The following is a 19,505-nucleotide window of genomic DNA, read 5'->3' as shown; positions in this document are numbered from 1 at the left end:
GTTGTTTTTTTGTTTTTTTTAAATGCTAATCAGAGACAACTGTTTGACCCTCCTTCTGTACAAGCGCATTTATGAAATGAATCGACAAAGACAAAAAGGAGGTAAATTTGGTTATAATTTTAGTTAGTTTGAGTTTGCATTTCAAAAAACTAGATTTTTTTTTTATTTATTTAAAACTACATTGGGGGCTGGGGAACTCGAACAGAATAATCCCGTTTCCAGTCATTTTAAGACAGAAAGATCATTTCAGAGACTAGTGTTTTATATTCTCAAAAGACAAATTACAATTTTGACACAGATTGTCTGCCCAAAGAAACAAATCCATTTGGCAAGAAACAAAGTAGGCACACTTTGCTTGCATGTCAGGATTGAGAGTATTTGTGGTGGTGGCAAAACCGAAGCGTAGGGAGGAAAGGAGTGCAGGAATCTTGCAAATATTTTGTTTATTTTGTCATTTTTAATTATTCAAAAGCCCACAAAACAAGACTCAAGGTAGCCAACCCCAATTTTGGATGACAACGGCCGCAACAGAAATAACAAAACGGACAAAGACACAAGCAAACCAGTTCATTAAATACGAGCAAACTGAGGAGACGAGCGGGTAGACCTGATCAAGGCAGAGTGAAACAGCCCTGATAAAAGGACACAGGGAAAACATGAAAACAAACAGAGTCAACGACACAAAAGGTGACACAAAAAGTTATGTGGTAGGCCTGATCTGGCCCCCGGGCCTTGAGTTTGACACCTGTGGTTTGACTACAAAAAAACCTGAGTCGAAAAATCCCCAAATTCCCTTTTCGAGGGTCGCGTCATCCGAACGTCGTCTCCGGTTCCTTCCCGGTAACGACCCCGGCGTAAGAGCGAACTAACGAGCTCTACGCGGAGGAGATGAGGCTCACCTCGCCGTAAACAAACATCTCGGCGCTTGCGCTGCCTGCTGAGGCGGCTGATAAGTGGGGCAACAAAGTCAATTAGTTGTGTGATTATTAGTATGTGACAGGCGCTGGGGTCCCGCAGATTAACTCGCAAGCCTTGAAGGGATGGGACAACAATAATGGTGAAACATGTCCGTCCGAGCAGAAACGGAAAGGTAGCAACAAGGAACGACAGCCTGTTCAATTCATTATGTTCAATTAATGAAGTTCTGCTTGATTAAATGGCGATGCTGGCGAAAATGCCTCGTTTTTTTTTTTTTTTCCTGACGTACCGTTGACACTTTTACATCAACTACGGAAGCCTTTATTGTCGCAGAGGCGCAGGTTGCGTTTTTTTTTTTTTTACTGATTACTTGATCTGAAAAGTAATAGTTACTTCACTGATTACTTGCTATTAAAAGTAAAAGTTACTTTATGTGATATTAAAAGTAACTTAGTTACTTCGTTACTTAGTTAATACTTCGTATTAAAAACAATTTGGCTACTTTACTGAAGTAACAGTTACCTTACCGATTGTGATATTAAAAGTAACTTTACTGATTACATGATATTGAAAGTAACTCGGTTACTTATTAACTCATTGCTTGATTTTGAAAATAACAAAGTTAGATAAGTTACAGTCCCAGGACATGAGAAAATAGCCTATTACTATTGTTTGTATTATGTTCTGTTTTTTTTTTTCTAGTGATTATATCATTTATTGTTTTTCTTTTATATAGTTTCTATTCATTCCTCAATTCAAGCAACCCCTCTTTTTTGTGGCTTGAATTTAAATGCTGTTCTTTTTGTTAACTTTTTTACAGCTGAACATTGCAAAATTAGTAAAGTATCCCTTTAACATGTATGACGTTAGTTTTTAAAAAGGTCACATTTGAATACAGGTACACCATATCTTTTTACTTTTACTTTTTAGAAAAAAAAATAGTAACGCACAGTGACTTGGATTAGCAACTATAATCTAATTACTAGTTACCCGCAGAAGTCATTATTTGAAGCAAGGCATTACGGGCATCACTTGTTTTAAACCAGGCGTCCCCTTGAACTGTCAGTCGCTTAATGAAGGCTTTTGGCCTCCATTAACCAATCAGCTCCCACGCAGTGTGACCTCCAGCCTTCACCCTTCCCTTGACGGAGGCGTATTGATTCAAGGCAATGTTTTATTTTCCGCCGCAGCCTGTAAAAGGAGTAGCTGATGAAGTGTCTTCACATGGGCCCCCAGAGAGCCGCAACTATTGTTTTTGTACACTTCAGCGTGAGCGAGTGCCTCACCTGGCGCAGTTGCGACCATTTAGACAGCTATTATAGGAAATAATTGTCACGCAGGATCGATAATACATGTCCCCTCAAAGTCACCCATGCAAAATGTTACTATTTCACACACATTAATGCCTCGTTTTTTTGGGGGGGGTTTCTTTTTCTCTATCACGTTCAATATAACAAATGAATTATTTCTCGCAAGCCATTCGGTGTCATTGACAGAATTGTTTGTTTCCACCTCGGTCATTAATCAGAAGTGCGTTTCTTCTTCTCTGTAATGATGGAACGTCTTCCATTCTTTTGTGACAAATTGCACGTTTGCACTTGCGATTACAACTTAACAGCTGTTTGGGTAAATAAACAATGCATCAACGCACGTGCGCCAGGCAAAGCTTCACGCCATCTTGACCTGAAGTTGTTTAGCAAAAAAAATAAATAAAATGACAAGAACGATGCAAAACAAAATGAAAAGATATGTCAAGATAGCTAAATAAGGGCATTCGTTACAAAGGAAAGGTTTTTTTAAGGTGCTAATCTGTCATGTTAATTATCATGTCATAATAATATATAATATCTTTCTCATAATCATGTTAAATTTTTTTTTGTGGGTGTACAGTTTGTAACTATTTTGTTCTGCCTCCTGTTTGTATTGGCTTTTATTCCACGATCAACCGCTAGATAGCAGCACAATTTTTAGTTTTAAACTGCAAAGCTGGAAGAAAAACAAAAACCAGGAATAAATTTAGCTCTGCCTAGTTTTTGCTCTTCAATCCTGCTTTTTATGTGTACAAAAAGCAACGGCTTTATATTCATTTGAAACTGTACACCCTTTTTCGGGATTTTTGTTGTATATTGTGAGATTGTGAAATTGCACATTGTGTATTGAACCAAACCAAATTTGCCTCACAAAAGTATGCTAGCTTAATGCTAATGCATAATGGGAAATGTCATGGATAGGCTTGCATAGAGGTAGTCGCTGTAAAAACCTTGAAATAACTGTTTTGGACACAAATGGTAGCACGGCATGCAGACAGACAATGTAACAAAACTCACAGGCATATATTATTTATCATCTGGGAAGAACTACCATTAATGAAGCTCACCTCTCTTAGTCTGTGTTTCATCATCAAATCTATCTATATGGAAATTAATGCATGAAAACATGATTCGCAAAAACGGAATTCTTTGCATTCTCTTTGTTATTTCTGTCTTTTTTAAATATAAATTACGTGTGCTATTTTTCTTATTAAAATGTGTTCGAAAAATGTTTTGTTTTGCAGTTGATGAATAGCTTTTCATTTACTCCTTTTTATTTCTTTATAAAAAGGTATGGAGGTTCATTTTGAGCACATACCTGAAGTACTGGAGCTTAAAAAAAAAAAAACGAAAAACGATTTCAGTGCATTTTTGGATGAACGTATCCCCCTCCTCCACAGTGCCATCCATCCTTGTCATCACCGAGGCATCCGACTGTACACTTCATTAAGAGTTTGCTAATATTTAAACAGGCAAAGCAAAGCAAAAGCAGTGCAGCTTGAATCTGACCTCCGAATGGCCGCTTTGGGTTAACGGTTAACAAAAAGGCACGTTAGTCTTTGCTACTCACTAAAAGATCGTCAAGTGTGATCTTTCATGGGTTTCGAACGCCGTCAGCCGAATTGGAAACGGCACGACACGTAGTGTGTGTCATCAGATCATGTCTGGCGAATTATTTTTCCATGCACTGTACTGCCAAGTTATCAAAACAAGTCAAGTTTTATATAATTGATAGTAAAAAAAAGTATTTATTTTTTAAAACACTGTTTTACAAAGATCCAATTGTAAAAGTGTAGGTGTGAATGTATTGTACTCTAAAGGTAAACACAACTGAACTGTACTCAAAAAAATGTAGTCTAGTGGATAAAAAATACAAGAACGAAAATGCAAATGTCCAGTCAAGAAAACAACATTAAGTTCAAGAACTCATTTTGCATTTTCTTTTTTTTTTTCTTCGAAAAATATGGTACTGTTTGTCCTTCATATCATTCCAAATCTGCAAGAAAATATTAGACCTACTTACATAGTATAGGGCGTCTGCCATCTAGTGCCGATTGGTGATACTACAACTTAAAACTACAGTCGACCTTGCATTTTTGCTGCTCATCACCCGCCCATTCACATAGTCTCCGATTTTTTTTTTCTCATTTGTCCCAATACTTTTTCATATTTTGGATTTTTCCCTTTTTTTCTGGGCTTTTTTGGGGTGGAAAACGTATATTGAATATTTGTGTTGGGTTTAAAAAGAATAGAGAAATAAAGTCTTTTTTTTTCAATTAATTATAAATAAATCAATAAAATAAACTTTTGATGCTGCCCATTCTAGAGGGCATCCGTATGGCACCCGTGGCACTCGTTCCACACTTTGAGAACCTCCGCGTTAGATGATTGAACAGCATTGCCCCGAGAAACACAAACGCCGCTCCACCCACGCCATTTAGTGGCCATTCATGACTTTCCAATCTAGGGAACAAGCGTTACATTGGGGTTTTGTCTCCAACCTGTTGCATAAATGAGCCGGTCCCGCTGAGAGGGGCCGAGCTTTAATGAGTGGGGTTTAAGCCCCTAATTAATTGGATTTTCACTTTTTCACCAATTAATTGAGCAGCATTGTCATGTTGGCAACAACCCCCCCCCCTTCCTTCTTTTTTTTTTGTACTCATTGGCTCAAATAGCCACTGTCTGGACACGGGCAGCTTTTCTTTCCCGCTCTTTTATTCTCTGGTACAGATCAGCTATCTCGTTAAAGGCTTATGACATTTGGTGGAGCCAATCTCTTTGTGGGGCGAAAACAGTTTGTGTGCTGCTCAGTTGAAGCCGTTACATTGTGTTAAGCTACCTCCCCCAGCGCCCGGTGGGGTGGAGGGGCCGGTGAGTCAGACCACTTGGTGGAGAGCCCACAGGGACAAGGGAGAGAGCAATCCGGTGCCGCCGTGTCCGACAAGCACCCGAACGGCGATGTGGCGACGCACGCGACACGAAATGCGGGGCAGTTTCCAATTGTGCAAGTGGCGTTCGAAACCTGTGAAAAAATTAAATTAGATCGGAGGTGGCGAAAGTACCCAACACTCTTTTCTCCATGACGTGCATGCACTCATGGCTGACGACGAGGCGCTCTAAAGCGACCACGCCAGCTCGAAACCCTGGTCCACACACACAAAAAAAAAAAAAAAAAATTCCCCATCGCTCTTTGTGATATACGTGTACTCGCAGCCAACAACGAGGCTCTCTATAGCGGTCACGCCAGCAGACTACCCAAAGGGAAAGTGTATGTCTGGAGTGTCGGCAAAACTTGTCAAGTGAGGGTGTGAATCATTCAAATAACAGATGATTTGATACGTACCCGGATACGTGGGGTGCGGGCATGATGCGGTAAACGTTGGGAACTCCTTTTCTTCAAAGGGCAAGTGTTAAAAATGGCCTGGTGTAATTTGCAAGCTTTTCCGCCAAGAGATGATTGCACTCTCACGGCCACTTGTGAGCTCCAGCAGTGACAAAATAAAAAAATGCGCGGCCGTCCATTCACGGGCAGCCGGCCCGTTGTTTGTCTGGCCTCCGCCTCTGTGATGTGTAAGATTAATACTCTTGCCACACTCTCATAGAATAATGTCACTTTAATCTTGTTTGGGGCGAAAATTCCAAGTGGAGTGTGTCTACTTGTTTCCCGAGATTACTTCATCTTTCTTTCGGCACTGGCGTGTGACTCTGCCGCCTGCTGTCCCCTGGCGCTGGATGTCCCATTACCCTTCACACGCCGCAACTTTCTGCTGTTTGCACAAACGCTGGCCACAGGAGCCGAAAGCGGGCCTTGCTGCTATTGATGTTTTTTGGGAGCGTCGCCTCCCAATTGCTCAGCTCGTTCTGGGAGGACTGGCCAGAGGGGGCGTCGACATGCTTTGTCTCATTTAATTAATGGGCCTGCTCTAAAGTCATACGAAACACACAGTAATGACATAATTCAATGGAATATAGAGAAATTACTTAATTGTTAATTCTTTTTTTTTTTTTTAATAAATGTTTGGGTTCTCTTTATATTATTGGATTGTCCCCTATTGCAAGTGGGTCTAGAACGTATCCCTGAGATGACCAAAACACAAAGCCTCATACCTGCAGGATTTTCCGATTGGTTTCATTTTGATTAATAGCATTCTGCAAGTAAAACACTTTTTACTTTTGTAAAAAAAAAAAAAAAAAAGGAATATTTTTGTAATAGGAGATTTTATGTTTTTGCTAACACACGGTACAACCAACATTTTCTGGAAAAATACGCCTCTCAATAAAAAGATAGAAATAGGTAATGAATGAAGCATTTTGGAACTTCAGCTCAGCATGTTCGTGTTTTGCTTTTGTTTTTTTCTGTCACAGCAAAGAGGAAACATTGGACGTTAAACAAAGAATCTAAAGCAGTTTACTGTGAAACTGACACAAATATTCCATTCTACTCTATCGTAGAACAAGGCAATTGAACGTACATATCCCATATATGTAACCACCACCATGTTCTACCAAACCAATTTAATAATTTCATTTAACGACAAGCTAAGCTAACAAATAAGGCAAAAGGTAATAGACAGGCTAACGGAAATTAGCATAGATGATAAAAATTCAAACGGCGGCTTCTTTAAAACACACGGAGCAGCAACGCATACAACAACACTCACAGGGAAATATATTAAGTGAAGAATGTTAAATGAGCAAAAACTAGTAACTAATAAAGCATTTTTTTTTTTTTTTTTGTTGCCCATCAAATAACAACCCGCTTGTTATATGAGCCCTTTTGGGCGGCTTGTTTGTTTTGTCTTGTCACCGGGTGGTTGACAGCGCTGCGTTAGCGCCTCTTTTCCACCGTGTTGACCTCATGAACGCGCAGCAGCGAGCGAGCGAGCAGTAAATCTCTAATGAGGCTTGATGTAAATACCACATCGCACAAAACCACATCAATTCCCCCCGCGTAACAACTCATCATGGGCACACACGCGGGGGCGGGGGGGGGGGGCGGGGGGGGAAGCAACTCGACCTTGTGCTCAATAGCCACAATTCATTCCTTTTCGTTACTGCTCATTGTGCGATTTTTTTTTTTCATTGCACTGTAAATGATTTAGCTTCAGCGGCTATTCTGATTTGGCTAATTGTATTGTTTATCGTGCTTGTTAGTGGAGATGATTTACATTTTACGGCCAATGATGTTTGGCTTCTTTAAGTGTTGGGGGAAATGTACTTTGTGGCAAGACTTGTGTTGTTTAGGGCACAGGTTTAGCAGGTGTAAACAACTACTAACAACATTTGGAAACAGTTGTTACAATTTATTAAAAATGCTGATATTGTACATCTTTGACAAAACATGTATAAGTACTAATAATTCAGTAAGTATTAACTGAATATCTTACAACGGACCTTAAAATTGTTATTTTGTATATTGTAAAATGTATGTCTACATATGTGTGTGTGTGTATTCATATTTGAAAACTGTTTAGCTCCATTTGATGTAAAATAAGGAGAGTGTCTAATATTCTACAATTTGTGCAATTGAGACCAATAAATATATTGACTCCAAAAATGAACACAACTATGTCCCTAAATGCCATAGAAATTAAAAAGTTGCCTATTTTTGAGAAAAAAAGTCATTACAATGACAAATTCCATTCATTTTTAAGAAAAAGAAGTTTACTGTTATGAGAGTAAAGTCATATTTTATTGTAATCTTTAGAAAAGATGTGTTTGGTTGAGGTAAAAATTTGTTATTGTCGTAAAATGTATACAAATAAAAAAAAATGTTCTAGCATGTGCTTTGTTTATATTAAATGTATATATAATAAATATAATAAATATAATGTTCTCCAATTTTGGGCAAATTATAATAGTATATTTTTTCCCCTCTAATTTTATTCCCATAAAATTCGAGCAGCTCGTTATAACATGTGAACCACAAACAGGACAAGTGAAGCAGCTCAGAAACCAAATATGCGTCACTGACAAAACTGTCTGAAGGGACGCTCGCGGTAATTGTGAACATGGAAAAAAAAAATATCTTTGGATACACACTGATGTTTTGTCAGGAATGCAATTTGGCAAGGAGGGCAAAATGATTTGATTCCACTTTGATCCTCTTGCCCACTATCACCCAATGTCATTGCGTGAGCACGACCGCCACAATGTTTCACATGCAAGAAAGCTTTGGGATCATGATGAAGTCTGCTCGGCTGGACTGGGCCGGCATTGCTGCTTTAGGTGGGGGGGCGGGGTAATGGGAAGTCAAGTTCGGTTGAAAATAAACAGCCTCATTCATGCGCTGGCACGGCCTCCGTTGGACTCCCCCAACAAGCGGCGGCAATATGAATCACAACCAACGACACAGAATGGAAAATGACTCCAAAGTCGACTAATAGACACGTTAAGGGTCCAGGGAGAATACATTGTTGTGGTTTTTTTTCTACTGTGACGGAGTTAGTGAGGTCACAATTACTGAAATTTACCGACTGTTAATGCAGGAGAATTTTGCACATTACATTTAAACCACAATATGGCTTTCGAATTATGCGACATACTCGAGGGTCATTCTCAGTTTTTTTCCGCGGGGGGCATTTAGAAAGCCTTTGCATCTTTTACCTTACGCTGGGTAAATACTTAATGCTGGCAACATTTGTCACTGTATGCAGCTGGCTGAACAGAATAGATTATTAGGAGGTGGTGTGTGTGTGTGTGTTGTGGGCTGCGCGCACACACGCGCGCGCACACTCACTGCTTCTCTTCCAGTGGTTCTCAAGCTGAAGTCCGGGGGAGCCACAGAAGTCCGCGAGTTCTATTTTCATACCGCAATATGGTGACCAGATCGCCAATTAAATCAGTAAAAAAACGAACAAAAGTCACATTAAAAGAATAGAACTGTTTTTACTAGAGCAAAAGATCTTTTTTTGTACATAATAGAAGGATAGAGTAGTATTTTGTGAAATTCATTTGATAAAATCTGACCTTGTACAAATATGACTTCCGGCATGATTAGACAAAATAAGTCTCTTCTTGTTAAGAAAACTGAATTGTGTCAAATTCACTTCGCTTTAAAACAATGTCATCATAATGTCTTTATCAGTCACGTATTTGATCGTTTATTTCGTAGTTGATCCGGTACTTTTTAATTTTGCAACAGCAGTGGCGTAATTAACATGCCAAAGTGGTGTTCCAAATCTTTTCTTCATTTGGCTGATGAGTGAACAATGTAGTCCACTATTCCCCCCCCCCCCCAAAAAAAAATCCTACATTGTGATTATGGATTCGGGGATTTGTTTATTTATTTATGTAAGCGTCATTTATGAAGGTGAGGCTACAGAGAAGAGATTCTAATTTGCAATGCCAATCTGGCAGCGGGTAGTAGAGTAACACAAAGCAAATACAAAAGACAAGCGGTCCAGTGTGACGTAGTTACGTAATACATGACGTCACGGCACACGGCGAGGCGACTTGTATTATTTGTTGCAGTGTTCCAGTCGTTTGGAGCAGCCAACGGAAAAGATGGAGAAGTAGTGTCACCTTTAGGAAGGAAGAGGTGAATAAAACTGCTGGAACGGGGAGTGTATGGTTTGGTGGTATGCCCGGTGAGCAGAAAGCAAAGCTATAAGATGGGGTCTTGTCAATGAGGTTTTTTTTTTTTTTTTTACAGAGTGCGATGAGTGAATGATTGGAAATTTTTTATATACAGTAGCGGACCTGGAAAGTTCACTTGAAAGTCTACTAAAAACGGTTGCTAATGCAAACATAGTGTTTGGGGAGAGAAAAAAAACAAAACGTTTACTTGTATGTGTCCGAGCTCCTTCCCAATTACCTGAGCTATGAGTCAGTCAGGAATAAAAGAATGTGTTGTCGGCGTTAATGGATAACTTGGGTGAGAGACGTCGCTCCGTTGTTGGCAAAATGACCACAGGCAGCTCAGGAATTTGACGAGAGTTTAACACTGGTAGCCCGTTCCCATACATATATTGTTATAGCCGCAGCGGCCGTGATTGAATTTCTGACCTTTTGCCGGAATGAGAACACGGTGGGGGTTGGGGGGGGGGGGGCGGACGGAGGGAGGGAGAGAGGGAGGGGTGCATTTCAATTTTTGTTGTCATCGACGTCGTCAAATAACTACAGGCGAGGAAAGATCGCGGCTGCGTTCAATTACTCTGCTTTGTAAAGGCTAAAGATGACTGTTTTGGACAAGGAACCTTACAACGCCGGACATCGCTTCTGTATAATAACATCTTTCAATACCCGTTCAACCAATCAAAAGAGCACATTACGATGCCAGCGCAAGCGTTTGGTACATAATGTGTTCTTAAAGGAGTGATTTTACATTTACCACAAATATTTGTACAACAGATTTTTTTTTTTTACACCAAGAACTACCTTGAAAAAAAATGACATGACAATAAGCTGCATTGTAGGCCCAAGTCCAGAAAGTTGGTCATTATTGTAAGCCACTGTACCATTATGCGCAGTTTGAATGTTAGCATTGCGCTTAAATTTAGGGGAAATGGCTCAAAGGAATTAAAAAACAAAATTGTTAGCTTAAGAAATGTTCAAAACCTGACTGAAAGATGAAATGCAAATCTATTGTCCTTGAAAGTTAAGTGCAACTGAACTGTTATTAAAGTCTACTGGATTGTGTCTTAAAAAAAAAGGGAAGACACTAATATTACACAATTTGAACATAGGTGCTGCACTTCAATTGTAAAAAAAAAAAAAAAAATTCATAAAAAATACTGCACGCAGTAGTTGCAAAGTTTACCTAAATACACGTTTGAAAACAAGCACTACTTAAAAATGTATTTTACTTACAAGGTAAATACAATTTTGCTAGTGTGTAAATGAACTTCTAACATGCACAATTCAAACATTAACACTGTGCTCAAAATATAGGAAAATTTAAAATATATATCTGTAAAAAAAAATCGATTGTACTTTTAAAGTTAAATATAACTGAACTGTGCTTAACAAATATACTGTACGGACTTAGAAAAAAAACTTTTAAGCCATTTAGCATTATGCAGTTAGGAATTTTTAATTCAGTGATTTTTTTTTTTTTTCACATACCACCAGGGTGAGCCCTCGTCCAATCACCGTTCTCGAATTTAAATAAAAGATATGCTATTGCACACTACTGTAAATGTGTGAGCTATTCCCAATATTAATATTTCATATTTTCTGTCCACGAATTGAAAAAGGAAAACAAAAATGGAGAAAAATACACCTTTGAGCTGCGTATTTCTGCCCAAAGTAAAAGTAAAAAGCTAACTTTTTTAGAATTGGTCCTTTAAGGATATAAATGTGCTCTCCCGATTGGTGGAGTGCTGTTGGTATAGTTAGAGGTTGAAAATCAACACAAGCTTCCAGGATCAGGCAACACTTTGACTTAAATGAAAGAAAGCCCGCTGATGAAGTCATGGCTCACATTAAAAACTGCTGACAGCTGAAGGGGAGCCTTCCCACTTTCATGTGGCCCAAACTCTCCCTCCACTGGCCTGATACTGTCGCTACTCTTTTTTTTTTTTAATCACATTTGAATTCCGCTGTCTGGCCCCCAGACAGACCCGACCCCGCCGCCACCCCCATTTTCTTTTATTTCTTGATTTGACTCCCTTTCTTTATGAAAGAACACTTGACTAGGAAGCCTTGAAATAAGCAGCCCACCCAGGAACAACACTGCCTCCACACTGAGATGACATTTGTGTCTGTACAAATCTCAATTTACTACTAGTAAGCTCATCGAAAGGAGGACTTCTTTTTTTTTTTTTTCTTTTAATTTCTCATATCTCCCTTAACATAATTAGAGCAAACGTAACTGATTACTTTGAAGCTGTCTGTTGAACTTTGATCCGTTGTTCCAAAAAGTGTTCTTCACTTCATGCTCTCTGTTGTAGACCTCTGCTGCCCCTTAGAGGTCACATGCTAGAATTGCAAAGATCAGCCCTGGATGGAAGTACATGTAGCAAGTTACTAATATCAATCGCAGAGAGAGACGCAAGTGTGCTGGAGAGACTCGTAGTCAAACCTTTATAAAATACAGAAGCAACACTAAATGATTAAGGAAACCACAAATTAAATACGATATTGAGCGTAAGCAGTGTAGAAAATGGATAAAGAAAAAACAAATGAAAACAATCAAGTCTGCCAAAACAAATATGCTTGAACTGCTTTAGTGCATTGTTTTGTTTTTTCACAAAACTGAATGCTACTGTTGTACTCATCCAACGTGTGTCTAAAATTGTGCTTATTGCACACACAATTTATTTTCGTGACCTCTTGGGCCTGCATTTTTACTATGCAAGTTCTGTAATTGGTCCTGGAAGAAGCGGGATTGCCAGTGAATGAAACTGCTTGAAGAATATGTTGGTAAGAAATAAGGAGGACTTTATCATAATCATAATTAATAATTGAGCTCCGGGTCGTTTTCAGACAATGCTGCCCTCTAGCGATTAGAGACTGGCCTCTTAACTAATACATCTTGAATTGAAACGTTATATACAGCCTTGAAATATGTACATTTGATTTCATAGCTACGATTTCCAAAATGATTCACAAATAGACTTGTGTCTGGAATGTTTGGTCAATAAGCATCATTCTAAGTGACTGCTGCAATAGTTTTTAACAAGAATAGTTGAGTGTTGAAAGTACGCTTTTTGTGCCTTTTGGTGATCACAAGGGCATATTTTCCAAAATGTGGATTTTTAATTTAATGAATGTAGCTTGACTACAATTGTCTGAGTGCAAGCGCACTGGCAAATGTCATTTGCAAGCCTTGCATGCGTCCTTGTGACATGTTCCTTTTCCTTCAAGTTGGAAATCCCACGGTGTCCTTTGAGACGAGACCAGGGGTGGGCAGGTGGTGTCGGTTCAAGTATCCCGGGGCATAATTTATGAGAGAGGTTAAAAGTCAAATGAAGACAATGGCCAGCAATTAGATGTTGGTGAATACTGCAGTGTGTGACATGAGCCGGGGCTGGTTTCTCTCAAGATTGGTTTAGCACTTTTCTCACTGTTTAACTAGTTCAAAACTCCTCATGCAAAAACGTTGGTATTATTTTTTTGTATTATTTCCTGTATTTGATCATGACAGGATAGTGAGTGCATTTTTTCAGATGATCGCAAAGATTCGGGCCAGGACTTGAATATGTGATTAAGAACGTGTACAGTGGACATCTGCGTATTTGTGCTTCAGCATTTGTGAATTTGCACTACATTTGTGAAGTATTTCAGCTCAAGTTATTTATTACAAGTTATGCAAGTTATTCTTACAACTATTCACTGCCAAACCTCTTCAGTCCTGCTTTTTACGCCTACAGAACAACAGCTGTAGGGTCATTTTATAATCCACGTCTTATTTTAGAAGTGTGCTTAAAGACCTGAAAAAAATCCAAGTGCTGGAAATACAATTAAAAAACATGCATAGGGAGTATTTAAATTGCGTTTTAATATATCGTGAATTTCACTGATGCTTGGGGGTTACTGTAAGTGCAAAGGTTCTAAGTAACTGATTTTTTTTATGGTGTCCCACCACTGGTTAGAATTCATCCACCAACATGTTTCAAGAAAGCTAACTTTGGCTCTTCAAGGGAGGTCCAAATGGAGTGCCCGAGAGGAAACGTATGCAATATCATCATATCCTGAGGTGTTAAATTGCTTTTTGTGAGTATTAGTACATGCACTTAACCTTCAGTCCTTGGCTGTTAGCCCCCCCCCCCCCCCCCCCCCCCCCCCCCCCGGGCTTGTTAGCTAAAAAATACATCTGCCATTTTCTCTCCTCTCCCCAAGTTCCTTCAGAAACACATCAAGGAAACAATGTAGAAGGAAGTGAGAGATAAAGTTGCCGGGGCTCTGTTTATTTGCTGTGTCAACGATTGAGAGATGACACTGTTTCTATGTGGTAGAGGAGGAGGAATCTGGCCCGGCGTTTCCTCGGGCCAAAAACGTCACTTGAAGAGGCCGAGGTGGATTACTGACACTTGCGTTAAGAGCTGAATATCCTGACTTAAAGTCCATTTACTGGGAGCAGAGTCATCATCAATCACTTATTTTTAAGTGGGGTGGAAGGTGTTTTATTTTGGTGTTAGAAAAATATTTCTTTGTGCTTATAAAATATATGTCGTCTATTTGGATTAATTATAACATATGAACTCAGTGACGTGAAAAAAAGGCCACCTTGCTCCTGCCTCCTTGTCCCCCTTTCGGATAACAGACAAAAAATAAAAGCTAAATTGTTAAAAGCAAAAATCTGTCAGTAATTGACGGGGCAAAAAAATCAAGAAACAATTTCTCGCAATCAGCCATCTTTGTTGTTTACATTCACCTCATGAGTATTGTGATGGATAAGGGGCTGAACATCCTACCCTGAGGTACACCAAACCGCATAACATGTTGCTATTAATAATCCCTCGAGGCAACAAAGAAGAAAAGAAACTGAAAATGTTTCATTATAATTTTTTGATGAATTCAATTCCATCCATCCAGCGCTTTGAAGTCGCAACTGGTGCCATCCATGTGGGATAATTCCAATTTCCCACTTTTCTAGAATGAAGCATTAGGCCTGTCTAATAGAAGCTCCTCCCCTTACGTTAACATTGTTCCTTGGAAAAAGATGGTGCCAAAGAACTACCTTTATATTAGACAGAGCTTTGGCCTGAACACAAAACCAGAAACTAAGCAAGTTTATACCGACTAACAGGTGACAGATGTAACACAAACAAACAAAAAAAGATAAGACTCAATAGGGAAGCCTGTAAAATAAATAATACAATAAATCATATACAATAAATGCTGCTGCCTTTAATCCACAATCACTGTACAAATGTTTCATCAATATCCCTTAGATATTTTTTTAAAATGTTGGAACATACTCTTGCTCATATTGAGTGAATAAATTGAAGTGGTCTTAAAACATCTGAAATTTGTAGAGACCTATTTGAGGGAGGCGTGTATTCATAAAATGGCTTGCCAAGGCATTAAATCACATTAACACGTGTTTGTGGACAGAGATTATTTGAGACGGATTGTCTCCCACGACAGAGAGCACTATTTCAGTAAATGTTGTACACCAACATTTCCCTAGTTTGTATTATTGTTCCGTATTCCGGTCAAATCTCATTTTACCTGTCCTTTAATCCTTACTCTCAGTTAGCGGCGGTAACTCTAACCCGCAAGCTGTCGGCGACGTGATTGATCACCCGCAGATAAACATCAGATAGAACAGGACAGACATTGATCCCCAGGAGGAAGAGAGGACTTGTCACACACGCACAGCGACATACACAAACCTCTGTGAAGCATCTGTCAAAATAGCACAACACGGAACTGTATGCGTGTGACTAACGTGCAGACAGCTGTCAGCTCTTTGGGATGCTGCTTGATGAACACGGGGGTTTTTCCAACTGCTTAGCTCCAAATTAAATCGGAAAATTACTTACTTACCTTAAATCTGCTTTATGTACTGTACTTTTCTTCATGTACTGCCCAACCGAGCCTTGCTTGGTGTTGTCTGTGTGCGGGTCCACATAAAAAGGGACACTTGAGGGAAAGTTAACTGTTTTTTTACGCTAGTTGATGGCTAGCTTACAGGCTAACAGGTTTACAGCTGTCACGGCCTGGCGGCTGGATCATCAAATACGTCCGAGCCTTGCTTGGTGTTGTCTGTGTGCGGCCACACATAAAAAATTGACACTTGAGGGAAAGTTAACTGTTTATTGTGCTAGCTGGTGGCTAGCTTACAGGCTAGCAGGGTTACGGTTGTCGCGGCCTTGCGGCGGGGTCGTCAAATACGTCCGAGCCTTGCTTTGCGTTGTCTGTGTGCGAGTCCACATAAAAAGGGACACTTGAGGGAAAGTTTACTGTTTATTATGCTAACTGGTGGCTAGCTTACAGGGTTAACTGTTTATCAAACACAGCGACACACTTTATTGAAATTATGGCTCACACTACAAATTTAGACCTACTGTACGTGATAACATAGTCTCAATTTTTCACCGGTTTGAAGCCTGATTTCATGGATGATTTTAGTTTTTCGTCATTCAAATTTGGCAGGCTTGTTACCAACATTTCTCTGTGGTGTGTCAAATTTCTACACGTTTTTTTTTCACTTGATAGGGTGGGTAAACGTCAATACGAGTAAACAAACTGAAACCTCACCACCCCAAGTATGGCTAAATACTGATACCAATGACCAAGATACTATCAATATTTTCGGTCCACCCCCTGTTATGTGGCCGTGTCTGACAGTGAACCGAATACGCTTCTCCACTACCAAACCTTGTCGTGTCTCAGCAGCAGAACGTAGCTGCAACAAAAGCTCTGTTGGCGTCATGGGCTGTCTGCTCTGTAGCTTTGTCATATTTGGTCTCTGGACCTGATCCCCCTTCAGCCCGTTGACCTACAATCAACTCCTCATCTATTATAAAGCAGCTACTGGTAGTCTAATTAAAATTGCAACATTATTATTTTTCGGCGGTTTTGTTTGGGGCAGGCTTGGGACTTACCTCTCGGGTTCTCTCTGAAGGGGAAAGTCTTAAAAAGAATGAGCGGGTGCTTGAATTATGCAAAGCAAGATTCAAAAGGGGAGAAAATGCCCGCTGTAGCAACTTGAGAAGGTCAGAAACGCGGCCCGGGTGACAGAGGCTGCCCCCAGAAGACGGCTGGAGATTAGGTGACGTGCAGTGGAACCTTCTGTGTGTTTGCATCAATAGATAAAAGTGTCCCCCAAAAATTGATTAAATCCAGTTGGCTTCACACGCTTGTCTCAAATCATCTTCATCCCATTGAAATGAATGGGCATGCCATTCCTCTCTTCCAGACGACAACCCCCAAAAACAAAAATTGTGTAACAAAAATAACATAAATAGCACTCCATGATCTTGTGCTTTATGAAAATATACAGTCTTGACATAAATGATAGGATTAAAATGTAGTGACTCAGCCAAGATAAAGTTCTTTGGCACCAAGTCAGAGCTTTAGGCACCGTCTTGTGGCATTTTAGAGTTATTATGCAAGGCTTTGGCGCCATCATGTGGCACCTTAGGGCACAAGTTAGCATCTTGGGGCATTGCAGAGTGCACAAAGGCAGTCAATAGGTGAGAATGAATGTAAAGGGTGAAGAGGTAAGACTCGCACCTCAAGGCGACACTCTACTGAGTTTATGGTGCCTTTGTTTGTCATTTATTTCCCCTTTCCAGTCTCCACTCTGTCACAATGACTGTGTGACAGGTGCTGTGATGTACACCCCCCCCCCCCCCGCCATTGTATTGAATCAACACAAGCTACTTAGACAGGAAGTGTTGAGGACACAAATGATGCAGGTGGGTTTGGAAGAATTTACCCCGGGGTGGCTGTTGCCCACCTAACAGCTAACAATGCCTGTGTGTATGTGTGTGTGTGTGTGTGCGCGTAGTAGGCCTAAGTGGGAGCACAAACTACTTTTTGTAGCAAAGGTGCACCTTCAGGCAGGTACAATTATCCACATGCAAGCCAGTGTCGTCTTGTGAGCAGGCAGGGCTAAATTGTAACTTAATGCTATGCTATGCTATGCTATGCTATGCTATGCACGGTGTACTCGTGGTTAATTAGTCCTCGTCAGTTTTTGAGATTCAGAGTTGCATAGGTTCTCTCCAAGTACTCCGGCCTCCTCCCCCATTGCAAAAACATGCATGTTAGGTTCCTTGACTAAATTGTCTCGATGTGCCCTGTGCAACGTTGGCTGTCATTATTTGCGGATTAGTGCTGCTGGCCTACACCCTGCTTCGACGTGGACATCTTTGCCACTTCCGTCCCACTGAGCTCTTGAGGAGCCACAACAACACGGCGGTGAGGAAGCAGCCGTTAATAGAAACGCATCACGCTGTTAATTAAGCCTGCACATATGAGCAGTCACCCACAGACGACGCCGTCCTCATACATGCAAACACGTAGCCGCCTACAAAGCACATCATGTACAGGCATTTCTGCATTGTTGAGTAAACATTTTAGTTTGTTAACTTGGATACACTAATCAGCCAGAGCGGGCCTAGCAAATACGACAGCTGAGCACCTGCTGAGGGATCCATGGCCACTAGGGGGCCCTCAAGCGTAACTACCAGTCGACAGAGCTTAGTGCATTTAGTAAGAAGAGAGTACTGTATCCAAAAAAAAATAAGTTTAAGGGTTATTGGTAGTTTATTTAGATTTGTTTGAACTTATGATTCAAAACTTTGTCAAAATATGATAAGGACCTGATTATTATTTTTCCTTCCTAGTTGTTTTGGTTTTGCTTGATATTTTCTTAATTTAACACTATAATTTTTTACGTTTGAACTTATCTTTATTCAGTGTTTTAATTTGTTGTTTTTGCATTCCATTTTTTACACATTGCCATTTTTTAAGTAAAAATAAAGCAGATGGTAGTTTACAGTAAGTGCCTAGTATACCAGTAGCCTACTGGTTTGTTGTTGTTTTTTTTTAAACTTTTTGTTGGCTTAATGTGTTCACTTGGAGTTTTGTGTAAAATTTGAATCAACACCAGTCTGCTCTTGTAGCTGAATAATTTAATCATAAAAAAAACTATCTGGGTAAAGATGCGTCTGACATTAGGAATAATCTACACATAAAAAAAACAGCAAGAGTACATTGTAAAACTGCTGCAAAGAGTTTATAGTAGATGTTTAAAGAATCATAAACAAAAAAATAAAAATCAGTCATCCATGTTTTAAACAATGGCAAGAACAGGTTCTTTTTCCACATTCCAGTAAAATATTTCCTGACTCGATGATTCTAAAATTTCTTGTGTCTAATTCAGAGTTGTTGTACATTTCTTAACAGTCATTCAAGTTTCACACCACTGACTGACAGTAGAGTGGGCCCCAAAATTAAATTCTGCGCTGGGCTCTGCCTCCCTCTGCAGGACCAACAAGCACGAGCAAGTCGGCATGAACTAGTAAGACACTTTATCACAGAACTGTATACATAGACTCTGCTTTTTATGACTATTGTCACATTTTACCTAAAAACACAATTTACAGAGTCACTGGTTGAGAGGAAAAAAAAAAAAAAAAGAGGGCAGCCAAACACAAGGCTTCTGTCAGCCGTTTCAGCTAGGGAGGAATGTGAGGGCACTCAGTGTTCTGGCCCAACCACAGCATTTATTTACCCTGTAAGCAGGGGCGGCCAGGATGATGGAGTATACGCTCAAAAAATGGATAGGGCTACAGTGTGTATGTGTGTGTTTGCCAGAGGTGGAGAACTAAACATGAGCTGTACAGTCCCCGTGTGACACCGAAAATACAGCGT

Source organism: Filicampus tigris, chromosome 11 (genome assembly GCF_054856515.1).
Source record: "Filicampus tigris isolate MCC_2025a chromosome 11, RoL_Ftig_1.0, whole genome shotgun sequence".
Taxonomy (NCBI): Eukaryota; Metazoa; Chordata; class Actinopteri; order Syngnathiformes; family Syngnathidae; genus Filicampus; species Filicampus tigris.
The sequence above is the reverse complement of the archived record's forward strand: the minus strand, read 5'-3'. Positions refer to the sequence as shown.